Source organism: Zalophus californianus, chromosome 14, assembly GCF_009762305.2.
Source record: "Zalophus californianus isolate mZalCal1 chromosome 14, mZalCal1.pri.v2, whole genome shotgun sequence".
Taxonomy (NCBI): domain Eukaryota; kingdom Metazoa; phylum Chordata; class Mammalia; order Carnivora; family Otariidae; genus Zalophus; species Zalophus californianus.
In genome coordinates, this window is record NC_045608.1 from 48,311,155 (window position 1) to 48,326,402 (window position 15,248).

General features: G+C 40.5%; 1 long non-coding RNA gene across 2 annotated transcripts in view; it reads right to left on the reverse strand.

Annotated features, from left to right (window-relative positions):
* Positions 1-4,048: 4,048 nt before the first annotated feature.
* The window catches only part of LOC113913110, a 78,681-nt gene continuing 67,481 nt past the window's right edge, over positions 4,049-15,248 (reverse strand). For both annotated transcript variants that reach the window (XR_003517095.1, XR_003517094.1), the window contains one exon: positions 4,049-4,213. This is a non-coding gene — a long non-coding RNA (uncharacterized LOC113913110). The remainder of the gene's footprint in view (positions 4,214-15,248) is intronic.

The window sequence follows — 15,248 nt, forward strand, 5'->3', positions numbered from 1 at the left end:
CAAACAAAAATAGCTTAATATTTTTCTTATTGTATTCATACCTTATTCCCACACATTCTCATAGTTTTAAAAAAAAGAAGAAAAGTTTAAAGAAAAAAATCAGAACTGCTAGGAAGTTCACCAGCCATGTATGTCCACTGTTAATATTTAGAAGACTAGATGCGTCTATCTGTAATGCATATTCACCTGGTGCCTAAATGGAATTAAACTCCTATTTAGTCCCCTACTTTTCCCTCTTAACAATATGATGGGGAGATCTTGCAATGTTGGTGAGGACAGATTTACATCATTGTTTTGAAGCACACTATAGTGTTGTCTTACATGGATACACCATACGGATTTGTTCTTTTTTTGGAGCTATCGATCATTTCCCTTTCTTCATTTCCAAAAGTAATACTGTAGTAACTATCCTCATGCATGTAATTGTGAATTTTAAAAATTTTGGTACATATTGCAAGGTTACCTTCCAGAAATGTAGCAATTTTCACTCCATACTGATTTATTAAAATGTGCATTTTTTCCCCACACCCTTATCAACACTGGGAGTTGTCCGTCATCACCTGTTCCGATATTTTGGCAAAAAATACATTTCAATTTCCAGTTTGGGGAATTATTAATGAGGTTTTGCATTTGTAAGTATCTGAAAGTCTATTGTTCCTCAGCCATCATGCGATGTCCTAGGGCCATAAAAGTGTATAAAACAGATACGGTCCCTGTCCTTGTATAGTTTATTAATTCTGTTGAAGATTCCAGTGATGAAAAATAAGTAAATATCATTTGCAAAAAGGTCGATGAAGGAAAGCAGCATTGTGTTGTGATAAAGTGTAGTGCTGTAGACAGTGTGAGTTAGAAGAGTTCCACCTTAGGAAATGACAGTGGAGTCAAAACATGGCATATAAGAAGGAGCCAGGCAAGGAAAGAGCCAGCCTGAGGGCCTTCCCGGGAGGGGAGAAGCAGGTGCAACACCCTTGAAGGATGAAGAGCAGTGCATGGTGTGTCTGGGAAATGACAAAAGACCGTCCTGGCTAGGAAAGAGTCAAAAGAAACAGAATCGCATGCCGTCAGATTGGCAAAGGCGTCAGGAGTCAGGTCATGGAGGGCCTAGAATCTTGGAGGACTTTGAATTTTATGCAAGTGCAGTAGGAAGCCACCGAAGGTTCCAAAGCAGGGAAGTAGCATGACCTAATGTATGTGTTTAAAAGGTCACATGGAACAGGGGGAAAAGAGAGGACATGGGGAGCCATCAAGAGAGCCATTAAGCAACTGCTACAGCACAGCAGGTACAAGTTCAGGGTCGGGTCTGCAGAGACAGGGAGGGGGGACAGGCTGATGATGTATTTTGGAGCTGGAACTAGTGATAACCGGTGATGGGTAGGAAGTGGAGTTTAAAGAAGGGAAAGGATGTCTGCGTTGGGCTGCTGAATAAATAACGATACCATGTGCTAAGATAGGGAAGTCTCAATTTGGTGGGAAATCAAGGATTACATATTACCATTATTTCTAACAGTAAAAATCAGAAACAAACTAAATAGACAGCAATCGTGATGGTTCAATAAATAATGGTATAAACATAAATTATGCCCTCCCTGAAAATCATGATTTTGAAGAACAATTATTATATAAGAAAATGTTCATAATATGTTAAGTGGAGGGGGGAACATATGGCTGCTTATGATCTACACAAATATAGGTAGAGATAGAGACACAGATTAGAGCTAGAGATAGAAGGGCAAGGACAAAAGGCATGGAGATGCTCCTGATGGTTATATCTTGATGGTGGGATTACAAGTGATTTTTATTGTCTTCTCTATGCTTTTCTTTATGTTCCAAAGTTCCTCTAATAAACAGGTCTTACTGTTATCATCACACCAAAAGGTCATTAAAAACTATCAGTTGATCTGCAGCAAGCCACCGTCTAGATTTGGGTCAAGTCATGACTAAACCCCATAACCCAACGGAAGTAGGTAAAGCACACAGTCATGGTGTCATGTCTTGGCTAAAGGCCTTGAGGATTATCACTGCTTTTTCACTTATGCACACACGTTTTGCCAAATGAAATATGTGTATGTTTCCAGGCTAATTCATGGAAGACTTAAGACTAGAATTCAAGTCTCCCGATTCAGAGGCAAGAGCTTTTCCCACGGGTACTGATTCCATCTCAGCACAAAGCATGCTCCTCTGATCTCATCATGGATGCTGAGACCAGCCAACAACTCGCAGCATCCCTCTGGGCCATCCTTGCTCACAGGCAGAAGAGGAGACCACCGATGCTGTATGAGTTCAGGACACCTAGCATTTCCACCCATCCTCTGCTACCTGTATAGCTAATACCCGGGATTCTTTAAACAAGGATCAGTTCACTTTATTCCCCTATTAGAAATAAGGCTTAAAAAGTATATATCCCTGGGAGAGGTAATCCCTTGGTTTAAATTCACCCTAGGTGTCCAATCTCTTATCAAACACTTTCCTGAGAAAGGGATTTGAAAGGGTCACCTGAATGGTGGATACTTAAAAGTTAGGGATTTTCAAAACAAGGAGATCCGGAGGGGGTAAGACTTGAGAGAAATGGTAAAGGACACAAATATCTCATGAATATTTCTGTGTACCAGTCACTTAGGTAATTGCTGTATGTACACCACGTTGAATCCCACCACCCCCGCAAGGCAGTATTATTATTGCCAACTGACATTCATTCATTAACAAATGTTTATTGAGCACGTGCGATGTATGCTCAGCACTCTCAGAGTTCCTGGAAATACTGCAAAAATCAAAACAGGCAAAGTCCCTGCTCTTGTGGAGCTAATTCAGGATATGTGGGGGAGACAGACAACACGTATTTAAAAAATGAATGTGCAGTATAGCAGACGGTGATAAGTGCTAAGAAGAAAATTAAAGCAGAGAAGGGGGATAGCAGGTAAGAGGCAAAAGAAAATATGTCAAGATCATTCAGCCAGCAAGTGCCCAAGCGCAGACTGAACTCGGGTCTATTCTCCCATCGCACTGCTCCCCTGTGAGGTACTGCTTCCCTAGAAAGCACATCCTATCTGACACTTCTGCCAACAACCCCCAAATATCCTAACGGGTCACCCTTTGGTAAGCCTTTGGTAAACAATGGGTAGCCTACTGGGAGTCAAGTAAAATCTATTTACCAGTAATTGTTCAATGTGATTGGATTTTGCTTGTGCATGAATTTAAAGCTTCTTCAAGTATGATGACTTTCAAAAACAAGACCAAAAACCTCAGCCCATAAATGAGCTGGAATAACGATCCCCTGAAATTTTTGGAGCCCCAGACTCCACTAAGTAGAGGCAACATCAATTTCCATTCTTGTAAAAAAGAAAACAAAAATGTGAATACAATGTAAACCTCAGCCTCTTGAGGGGTCCCCCCTCCTTTTTTTTAGGAGTCTGTTAAAATATATTTTCCCTATGCCAAGGGCAAAAAAAAATTCTAGTGCAAAGGCTAGGGAGAAAAAAAATGAAGCAAATGTTGGTATTTTGTTGCTCAATGCATCTTCACGTGTCTATAAAAATCCATCTTCAAAACATCTCACCTACTAAATATAAGGCATTCAAAATACATAGTTTAAAGCCATCCGTTGCATAATACCATGGAAAGGTCAGCCCACCTGGAGTTTCCAGCTTCTTTGTGGACAAATATGGCCTGATCATGGGCTGGGTGAGAGAATATAAGCCTCTACTGTATCTTAGCAAAGAGGAGAGCGGGGGCAAACAGAGAGAATATTAATTTTCATCAAGAGAAAATCAAACTTCTCCAAGAACTTTATTGGCAGAAGTGAAATTAGTTTTTCTATAGCAAATAGTTAGTGGAGTTGAGGGATTAGTCTATTGCCCAAGAAGGAAAGTAAACCCACTGGCATTCAGAGGCATCCTTGTTCTCAATAATGTATTTGACTCTCAAAAACAAATAAGATTTGTCTCTGCACTTTCACTTAAAAAAAAAATCTAAGACTAGATTATCTAAAACTCTCCCTTGCAAAAAATCAAATTATTAAAGCAAGTTTCCTAAATTCATAAGGCTCAAGACAACTGTTAATATTTTTATTGAACGTAAAGTGCCAGCCTGGGCCGAGTCTTCCTCGATTCAAACAAAATTCATTGTCCACAGCAACAGGCACAGGACTTTTCAGTTGACCGACGGCAGCCATACTTGGTTACTTCCTACTGTGGTCCAGGGCCCCGGCACATACAGGCTATTTGGTGTAGAGATACAAAATAGGATTATTGTATTATCTAGAAACTCTCAAGATTAAGGCAGTAAAACTGATGTTTTAGAATGCTATGGCTTTAGACCACCTTGCTAATATTCCTGCAAAATACATCGTCCCAGCTTTGGGTGATTGGAGTACCATGATGGCCAGGTGGAAAACAATTTCAGTACCATGGGTAGGGGAAGAAGGTACGAAACCTTGATTGCCCGATGTCTAGTTAAGACATTCTGTGAATTTACTGAGGTGTTGCATGAACCAACCCTCCAGCCGATTAGAACGTATGGATCACTAGACTCGTAATTACATAAAACATAAGAACTCTGAACTTGTCCCACACTTTGAGTAGCTGCCATCAGAAAACCTGAAATCTCTAGATTTCCTCTTTACATCTCCCCTCATCCAAGTAGATGAATGGGTTGGGATGCAGGAAATGGTAGACCCAGAGGATGAGCAAACGATGCAGAGCTAGGTCAGTCAAAGGAGGGCATCTGGCCAGAGTCTGATTCTGTGAAGGGTTTTGCCAGTTCCCTAGTGAAGAGAGGTGGTTGGAGTCGATCCCATAGGCACTCCATCATCATTTTCATCTGAGGTATATGTACTTAATTTTAAATTAATTATTTGGTAAACTGTAAATTGCACACTCCAGAGGATAGGTTCTGCCGATCTCAACAAATCCTTTTTGCTCTTTTTCAAAGTTAGAGAACAGCTTCAGCTATTGTTAAAATCCCTGGGGGGCCATCAGGTTCGTAAGGATCCTTGCAAGGCGCCTTAACATCTTCGTTTCCTGCCTCAGTGTGCTTCACCAAAGGGTACAGCCGTTAAGATAATGCATGTGAAACGATGCTGTAAACTCCACCAAGACTTAAATAGTGTTGACATCGTTGTTATTATTCCTGCTTCACAATATCCTCAGTTCCGAATGCCACCCAATCTCCAGCAAGAGCTGCACACATTAAGGGGCCTTTCAAGCCCATCAGCTTCACCTTCTTGTACAACACCCCCAAACCACAAGACTGCGCTCAGACCTATATCAACAGAATATAGCCTGTCTGAGTAATATTCACTGGGGGTTATAAAGTAATAACATACCCATCTGTGGTGATACTCATTACCTTGAAGAACAAGCACCCGTAGACACAGACACACAAGTGCATACCTTTTTTCAAAAAGAAAACCCTAATAATTTGAAAGTAGGCATTCAATATCTGGTGTTTAAAAAAAAAAAAAAGTCTTTATTTTTACCTGGTCTTCTGCTTTAATTGCCTCCAAAGCTGTTTTCCACTTTGATTGCACAGTTTTACCTAGCGAAGTTGTCCCGATAAATAGAGCTGAAAGCCGTGGGCAGAAGTAATGAGTATGGGAATTCCCCGTCTTATAACTAACTTCTTCTGCTCCTTTCTTGAGGTTTTAGATAACAGAATAGGCCCCCAAAACTACAGAGAATAAATCATTATGAATCAACATATTACTTTTGTTGGTATTTCTAGCGCTGTGATCCACCAGCTACCCATAGTGGGATTTTAAAAAGTTTCTTCCAAGAATTTCATTCTCCTTTGTCTCCAGAATAAATAAAGTACAGTGCAGAATAAGTGCAAATGGGATTTTGAAATTCATCCCCAAACCACATGAACAGGAAGGCCTCCTTCTTGCCTTTGGTAAACAACAGTCTTTCACATCGGAGCGACTTAAGGGCTATGTGTGCATTTTTTTTTCTCTCACTTGAAATGTCATTTTAACTTGATCTCATCTGATGGGATGAAAAGGAATAGTAATTTATGGTGTGGTAGTGTAAGGAATATTGTATCACAATAAGAACCTATGCAACCGGGATTATACCTGCCCCAGGACAGAATAGCTGATTAGTTTCCAGTTTGAACATACGTGTGGAAGCAAAACAGCTTATTGTTTTCACTGGTGTGACCTCTGACACTTCTGACTCCCTAGAGCCTATCATCTTTACCCCAAGAAGGCAACGTGCTGGCATATGAACTACATATAGGTAGTAGAGTCTAGTTCCCAGGAATCCCATAGGGTCAGGATTCAGGTGAAAGATCTGTGCAACCAAAGGGTAAAAGATGTAAATATATATGAAATTTAAATCTATTATATAGTACACACACATGTCCAAGAGTAATTTTATTCCCAACCTAATCCCAACTGCAAGGAAAAGATTTTCTTTCAAAATCCCAAAGCTCTGTTCTCTAGAGTTGATGTCCATCTGTTCTCCTTTCCTCACCAAGAGGTCAAACTCCTTAGCCTGGCACTTAAGACCTTCCGTGATATGTCCCTAAGTTTCAGTTCAATTCCATCCAACTCTTGCCCTATAGTTCCAGTCAAATTGCACTTATTCAGGGCTCTGAAGAAAAACCAAGATGCTTCCAAGTCTTTACACGTCATAAGCATACCTACAATAGTCTTCCTTCTAGCTCTTCCTGTTAAAATCCTAACAAAAAAAAAATTTTTTTTTAATTTAATTAATTTATTTATTTGACAGAGACACCGCGAGAGAGGGAACACAAGCAGGGGGAGTGGGAGAGGGAGAAGCAGGCTTCCCGCCGAGCAGGGAGCCCGATGCGGGGCTCGATCCAAGGACTCCGGGATCATGACCTGAGCCAAAGACAGACACTTAACAACTGAGCCACCCGGGCTCCCCCCCAACACAATTTTAAGGCACAATGTAAACAATAGCTTCTTAGTGAAGCATTTCCTAATTTCCTGACTTAAGAATTTTCTTTCTAGGGGCATCTGGGTAGCTCAGTCGTTGAGCATCCAGCTCTTGGTTTCGGTTTAGGTTGCAATCCTGGGGTCCTGGGATGGAGCCCCATGTTAGGCTCCCTGCTCAGGGTGGAATCTGCTTGTCCCTCTTCCACCCCCCAGCTCCTCCCCCAGGCTCACTCCGGTTCTCTCTCAAATAAATAAAATCTTAAAAAAAAAAAGAATTTTCTTTCTAAACTCCCATAGTAAAAGAAACAACACCTTTCTCAAATACATTTATTTCTCTTTGAAGAAAGAGAAAAACAAACCTTGACATTCAGAGAAAAAAAGCAACAAACTAGGGGCGCCTGGGTGGCTCAGTCATTGAGCGTCTGCCTCCGGCTCAGGTCAGGTCATGGTCCCAGGGTCCTGGGATCGAGCCCCACATCGGGCTCCCTGCTCAGCGGGAGGCCTGCTTCTCCCTCTCCCACTCCCGCTGCTTGTGTTCCCTCTCTCGCTGTGTCTCTTCTGTCAGGTAAATAAAATCTTTAAAAAAAAAAAAAGAAAAGAAAAGCAACAAACTATAGCTCTGTCTTTTGCTTTACAACCATTTAATTTAATCCTCACACAATCCTACAAGGCAGGTATTATTATCCTCATTTTACAGATGAGGAAACTGAGGCTGAGAGAATTTCTTTTTTCTCCCAGCTTTACTGAGGTATGGTTGACAAACATAGCTTGTATATATTCAAGGTATACAACATAATACTTTGATTTTTATGTACACACTTGTGTAATGATTACCACAATCAAGCTAATTAACATATCCATCATCTGACATATTTGTTATTTTTTGTGTTTGTGGTAAGAATGCTTGCAATCTACTTTCTTAGCAAATTTCAAGTATATAATACATTATTATTAACCACAGTCACCATGCTGCACATTAGGTCTCCGGAACCGAACCTATTCATCCTATAACTGATAGAGTTTGCACCCTTTGACCAACATCTCTCTATTTGCTCTGTCCTCCAGCCCGTTAGGCCACGATTCTACTCTCTGGGTCTATGAGTCTGATTTTTTTTGATCTCACATAGGTGAGATCATACAGCATTTGTCCTTTTGCGTCTGGCTTATTTCACTCAGCATAATGTCCTCCCTATCCATCTATGTTGTCACAAGTGGTAGGAATTCTTTCTTCTTCACAGCTGAATAATATTCCATTGTATGTATATATCGCAGCTTCTTTATCCATTCATCCAACAACAGACATTTAGGTGTTTCATATCTTGGCTATTGTGAAGAATGATGCAATAAACATGGGGGTACACATATCTCTTCAAGATAGTGATTTCATTTCCTTTGGATAAATACCCAGAAGTTGGGTATTGGGTCATAGGGTAGCTCTATTTTTCACTTTGTGAGGAACCTCCATACTGTTTTCCACAGTGGCTGCACCAGTCTGCATTCCTACCAGCAGTGAACGAGGGTTCCTTCCTCAGAGAGCTTCTTTGAATGAAACCTTTGCCTGTCAGACTTCAAAACACATGCTTTCCACCAAACAAGTCTATGTCACATTACTCATATTTATATACTTCTTAGAATATTGATCACACATTGCCTTGAATCTAGGTTTTTGCAAACATGTCTTTTCTTCCCGACTAGAGCAGATGTTTGTGTTGTCATGTTGTTGTATGAGAAGAAGAGAAACCATCTGGATTTCACCTTTGTTCCCCGGCCCCTTGCACAGTAAATTTCTTGCTCAAATATTTGTTGAATTAAGACGCAATCTTTCAAAGGGGAAATTGTTCAAAAGAAAAGGATACAGATGACTGTCTCTCACTGTTCATCTTAACAACACCGAAAAGAAACTAAATAATAAGAAATCTTCCTGAGAAATGTGGCTACCTAAGAAAGAAAGAAAGAAAGAGAGAGAGAGAGAGAGAGAGAAAGAAAAAGAAAGAAAGAAAGAAAGAAAGAAAGAAAGAAAGAAAGAAAGAAAGAGAAAGAAGAAAGAAAGAAAGAAAGAAAGAAAGAAAGAAAGAGAGAGAGAAAGAGAGAAAGAGAGAAAGAGAGAAAGAGAGAAAGAGAGAAAGAGAAAGAAAGAAAGAAAGAAAGAAAGAAGAAAGAAAGAAAGAAAGAAAGAAAGAAAAAGAAAGAAAGAAAGAAAGAAAGAAAGAAAGAAAGAGAGAAAGAAAGAAAGAAAGAAAGAAAGAAAGAAAGAAAGAAAGAAAGAAAGAAAGAAAGAAAGAAAGAAAGAAAGAAAGAAAAAGAAAGAAAGAAAAAGGAAGGAAGGAAGGAAGGAAGAAAAGAAAGAAAGGAAGAAAGAAAGAAAGAAAGAAGTTTGGCTACTGTGAAATTACAAAAAGAAGGCAATTATTTTTGGTAATAACAACAGCTTGCATTATTTGAATGCTGATTATGTGCCAGACGCTAGACAAGCATTTAATTCTTATACCTGCTGGTGAAGGAGGCAGTATGATTCCCATCCTACACAGGAGGACCCAGAGGGAGACAAGGGTTAGCCAGGAGAAGAACCAGGATTTCAACACAAAAGCTTGCGCTCTTGAACACTGCATTCTCTCGCCTTTGCTGCTACTGGCCTACTTAATGTTTGCTCTCAGACAGGACCCCGTTTCCCCTTGCTTCCCTACAACAGAAGGCCTCTTCCTCCAGTGACATCTTTCTCAAATCTCTATTTTCTTGACTCCTCATATAATTTCCCCTCCTGTAGAGGACAGAAGCCCTGAGCACGGATCGAGGAAAAACCGTGCTATCTTTTCCTTCTATGGGGTGATGTGAACGACGGGATTCAGAGGCATGCTTTCTGCGTCCAGCCGCAGTAACAATACCCGTACTACAATCGGTACTTCCCTGTGTAAGCAGCATGACCCCTAGTGGGTACCAGTGGTAAGTACCCAGATATGAATACCAGTACAAACACAAGGCGGTGTTCCTAGGAGGTAGATAGAAAAATAAGTCAAGATGTTGTAATTACAGCTATATTAATTAAGGAGGTCACTATGAAACAAAAAACAAAGGGAAAGTAGCAAAACGTAAGATAAATTTCATGTGTTTAAGTTACTAATAGAATTTTTTTTTAAAGATTTTATTTATTTATTTGGCAGAGAGAGACACAGCGAGAGAGGGAACACAAGCAGGGGGAGTGGGAGAGGGAGAAGCAGGCTTCCCGCCGAGCAGGGAGCCCAATGCGGGGCTCGATCCCAGGACCCTGGGATCATGACCTGAGCCAAAGGCAGACGCTCAATGACTGAGCCACCCAGGTGCCCCACTAATAGAATTTTTAATATATTAATATACTACATTAGAATGTAATATCCAGGAACCAATTCTAAAGTCGGTTTTTATATTTTCTTTCATTTACCACCTTTGGCTTCCATAACTCTTAATTAAATTCTCTCAATCTGTGACAACACATCTTCAACAAAGATAGCTTGCACTAGAGTGCTTTCAAGAAAGGATTAAAAATGGTGAGGTTGGGACATTTTCCATTTGTCTAGATAAAATACTCTCATGAATCCATCATTTTAAAACATCCCAATCCACACTCAATGTTACTTGTAATTTCACTGATGTTTAATTTATTTTACTACATTATTACAGTTTAATTAAACAGCAGACAGGAGCTTCACTGGGATTGCTCCTTCGTTCTACCCCAGCAACGTTTAGGTCTTGTACCTTGAAGCCGAACAGCAAAAGGGATAGTGAAAGGAAGAGTGCTCTATGTTTCATTTCAATAACTGGGTCATATTCATTTCCTTTTTACTACCGACAGACGACCTGTATTAGTCCCCTATCTCCCAACTTTCTTTAAAAAAAAAAAAAGTAAATAGTAATTCTTATTAATGGCAGTGGCACCTGCACTGGGGTGGGCCAATCTGGTCACCAGCCGGTCCCCCTGCTGTTTTACTCAGCCGGCAACATGCTCTCAACCCTGGCAGCTGCTTCTGCTTTGTTTGTCCTTCCAGGCAAATAGGAACTTCATCAATGTTTACAAATTCTTTTTTTCTGAACCAAAAACTTTGGTTTCAGAAAGTAACAGTGAAATTCACAACAGATGATAAACTTTTGTGTATGCGTTCAATTGCGTAAGAAACACACGAATACAATCCTATAAAAAATTTAAACAATACAGAAATGTCAAAATTGTCAACACCCTTTTTCTCCCCCGCCCCACCCATCTCACTCTCCCCCTCCCCACCCCAAAGCCTGGAGGAATCGGGGGCATCCTCTTCACAGAATTAAGTATAAAACGGGACAGCCTTATTAAAAACAACTACTTCAGTTCACTGGAAAACGACCAAAGACAAAAAACAACTCAGGACATTTGTTACGTTTCCTTCCAATCCTTCGTTATATAGACAAATAAACGGTTTGAGTTCGCTTCACTTTACAAAAATGAGACCCTCCTAAGTGTGTTGCCCTGAAATTCTTTTCCTTCCCATTATGTACTGACAAGACTTCTGTGTTGAAACCCACAGACCTCTGTTGATCTTTTTAAATTGTTTCACGTCATTGAACAATTGGATGTATCACCATTTACTGGGTCATTTCCCTATTGATTTAGGTTGTTTTTAACATTTTCTTATTATAAACGATCCTGTAATGAACACCGTGAACTATCTTGGTGACCACATGCGAGAATTTCTGGTGGCTAGCTCCTTAAAAGTGAAACTCCTGGGTCAAAGATTGGGCTAACATTAAATTTTGCAAGATAGTGTCAAATTCTGTCCAAGAGGCAGGAATATTTTAAAAATTATCAAATCTTTGAGAACCAATCTTAAACATTAGCACTGGAAGGGTTCTTAAAATTGCCCAAACACCTTTGTATTTTTAGTACAGTACTGAGGCTTACAGAATTGATGTGACTGGTGCAGGGTCATGCAATCAAACTCCAGTCCAGGGTTTTTGGTTTCCTGGCCCAGTACATTCTTTACTACAACAGATCTTCTGGGGCAAAAATTAGACTTGAATTTTGGAGTAATTCCTTCCAGCAAAATGAAGATGTTTTACAAATAATTGAAAACATGTTTTCCTCCTTTGGATTTTTTCAGTAGTATTGAGAACAATTAGGAATGATATCACAAATCAAACATTCAGAGTGGAAATATAACTCTACAAAGCATGTGAACAAGTAGGTTCTATATTGTGGACACTGCTATCAGACAAACATGCAAATGGCATCTGATTTCCTCATTAAATGATGTTAGACAGGAGTCGGCAGTCCTATCTTCAGGTGCCCATTGTTTTATGAAAAATATTCCAATTGCCATACTAAGCTACTCAATCTATTGCTGCATGACAAATCACCTCAGATTTAGCAACAGAGACCATTTTATTCCATCCCCGATTCAGAGGGTCAGGAGTTTGGAAAGGGTACAGCGAGGTTTTTGTTTTGTTTTGTACTGTTTTTTGTCTCTGCTCCACAGTGTCTGGAGCCTCTGCTGGGAAGACTCAAACTCTGGGGGTGATTCAGCAGCAAAGCCAGAACCATCGAAAGGCACGCTCACTCACACATCGGGAAGCAGATGCTGCCTGTCACCTGGGACCCCAGCTGGAGCTGCTGGCCAGAGCACCTACACCCAGCCTCAGTACATGGCCCCCATGCTTCTTTATAGCACAGAGATTGGGTTCCAGCAGCTAATGTGCCCAGACTCACCCTCCAGTCATGGCAGTGTTAGAAGATCAGGGGAGTACCTGTCACAGAAAGAAGTGTAAAACTGAACCACTTTATCAAAACAACCATTTCAAGTCACTGGAAAATGACCAAAGGTGGACAAAAACTTGAGGAAGAGTTTCCTCATGAAAACCTCCACTGCACTGGGTAAGTTTGGTGATTCAGTGGCATTCTTGCCTCGGGGCCTCCCCACCTCAGCTTGACCTGCTAGAAGTGGTGGGGGTTCAGGATGGGCAGCGAACCAGCTAGAACAAGTCACTGTTCGAAGTGAGAGAAACTTCGAAAGGCAGAGAGAAAGTCTCCGCTCATCACTGGCTGACTGCTAATGCACACACGCTCAAGAAAACCCCAGAAAGCCCAGCAAAAACTGCAAGCCCAGGGGATATGTACATGGACACAGGTGGTAGTGGGACCTTAGAGGCAATCTGGACACTCACAAAAGGAACAGATAAATACGTTGTGGAGAATACATGTTCTAGAATACCACGCAGCAGATAGAAGCTACAGACTCACTGTACATACGTACAGCAGAATGGATAAATCTTAACACATCTGAAGGATAATAATTATAATAATAATAGTATCAAGTAACACATGGAACTCACTAGGAGCCCCAAGAATTGGGGACTTTTCTAATGTACTTCTATATATTAACTCATTTCATTGTCACAACCCTAAAAGGCCATCTATCAGCCAGGGTTCAAACAGAGAGGTATAACCAATCTTACTATAGCTAGTAAGAGATATATTACAAGAAATTGACTTTTGCAAATGTGGGGCTGGCTAAGCAAGTCTGAAATCCACAGGTTGTCTAGAAGGGAAGATCATGAGCAGGCCCAAATTCATGGGCACAGACGGAAGTTCTCATCAACTGGCAGGCGGGAAGGATGGATCACAAGAGGATGGGCCCTCACTGGCCTGGGCTGAAGCTTTGTCCACAGGCAGAACTTCTTCTGTGAGAGTGTGACAGACAGAATTCTAAGAATGACCTTCACCCTTGTACAATCACGTCCCTTTTGAGGGTGCGGGGAATCTGTGAATGTGAAGAGATATCACTCCCATGACGATGTGATGTTATCATACATGGCAAAGGGGAGATGATCTGGGTGGGCCTGGTCTAATCACATAAGACCTTTAAAAGCAGGGTTTTCTCTGGCTGGCAGCCGACAAGGAAGTAAGAGATTTGAAGCCCAGGAGTGACTGCTGGCTTTGAATGGCGGGGTGGGGGAGCACGGGGGGGGGGGGGGGCGCCTCATGCTGAGGAATATGAGTGTCCTCTAGGAGCTGAGAAACGCTCTCATGCAACAACCAGAAAGAAAGTGAAGCCCTCCATTTTATAGCCACACAGATCTGAATCTGAAGAGACTCTCCCCCACAGCTGCCAGATGAGAGCCCAACCAGACAACACCTTGACTTCAGCCTTGTGAGGCGCTGAGCAGAGAATCCAGTCAAACCTGTCTGTACTTCTTACCTAAAGAAGTAATAAAGAGTAATAAAGGAGTGTCGTTTTAAGCTGCAAAGTTGTGATAATTTATTTGGCAGCTCTAGGGACTGAACGTTTCTGCCCCTCCAAAACTCATACATTGAAGCCCTAATTCTCAATGTGGCTTTATTCGGAGCACGAGAATAATTAAGGTTAAATGAGATCATAAGGGTAGCACCCTGATTCAGTAAGATTAATGACCTTATATGAGAAACACCAGAGAGAAAGCGTGCTCCCCACCCCTACCCCCTCCCCCCTTATATACACATATATGTACATACATACATATATGTAAATGCATGTGAATATGTAAATTTACATACATCCATATGTAAATGGCGAGAGCAGACATCCTGGTCTTCAGTCTTTCATCACTAAATATGATGTTAGTTGCAAGTTTTTCATAGATACTCTTTATCAGACTGAGGAAGTTCCCTTCCATTCTCAGTTGTTGAGTCTTTTTATCATGAAAAGGTGTCATATTTTGTCAAATTACTTTTCTGAATCTAATAAAATAGCCATGTGGGTTTTTTCCCTTTATTCTATTTATATAGTGTATTACATTAATTGATTTTTGGATGTTCAACTGATCTTCCTTTCCCAGAATTGATCCCACTTGGTCATTGTATATAATCCTTTTTTTATATTGCTGAATTTGGGTTGCTAGTATTTTAAGATATTTTTGTGCCTATATTCAATAAAGATGCGCATTTTCTTTTTCTTATGATAATTCTGTTTGGTTTTTATATCAGGGTTTACTGCTTGGAAATTTGGGGGAAATTTTTGCCACAGTTCTATTTGCCATAGTTCATTACTTGCCACAATTGTATTCAGATGATCTATTTATTTCTCGAGTTGGTTTCAGTAGTGTATGTCTTTGCAGGAATATGTATGTTTCATCTAAGTTACCTAATTTACTGACGTACAGTTGTTCATAGTTTTCCTTTATAATCCTTTTTTATATCTTTAAAGTTGAAGTGATGTTCTTTCTTTCATTCCAGATTTAATCATTTGAGTCGTCTCTCTTTTTCTCGGTCACTCTAGCTAGAGCTTTGCCAATTTTGTCAATCTTCTCAAAGAACCAACCTTTGGTTACACTGATTGTCTCTACCGACTTTCTATTCTCTGTTTCATTTATCTCT